Here is a 565-nt window from a genome sequence, read left to right as displayed (position 1 = left end):
CTTGGCAATTTTTCCTGGAGTAGAGCTTGAAGTTTTTATTGTCTCTAGCACATCTAATACATTAATCATCCTTTTTCTCTTGGGGGTCGCCGCCAGATCTTTCTGTGTCTTCAGTGCCTCCGCTCCTGCCGAAATGCTTAGAGCTTTTGATGTTTTCGTCCCTTCAGCTATCAGTTCTTCAATTTTGTCAGCCTTCGGCATTGCAGCCGGCTCTTCAATCTTCTGCGTAAGAGCAGGTCCTTTGGCTTCAATAGCTGAAGAGTTCTCACCGCCAAATTCAGGCACTATGGCCGGTTCAATGTAGCGTGGTCGGTGAGTAAGAACCTTCACCTTTTTCCTCTTCGATGCAGGCTCGCTTGAGGCGGCTGAAGCAACATCCTTCTCAGAAGATGCACCTTTTCTTTTCTGACCCCGCGGTGGGTACCGATAGTCGGGGTACACAAATCCAATAGTGTCAAAAACCCTATTTAGTCTTTTCTTTTTTTGGCTCCCGAAGGCCGCAGATAACGCATTATCTTCCGCTTTGGAGTACGGCTCAAGCAGTTCATCACTTGTAGCTTCGATA

Source organism: Zea mays, chromosome 1, assembly GCF_902167145.1.
Source record: "Zea mays cultivar B73 chromosome 1, Zm-B73-REFERENCE-NAM-5.0, whole genome shotgun sequence".
In the NCBI taxonomy this organism is placed as follows: Eukaryota; Viridiplantae; Streptophyta; class Magnoliopsida; order Poales; family Poaceae; genus Zea; species Zea mays.
Note: the sequence above shows the minus strand (reverse complement) of the source record.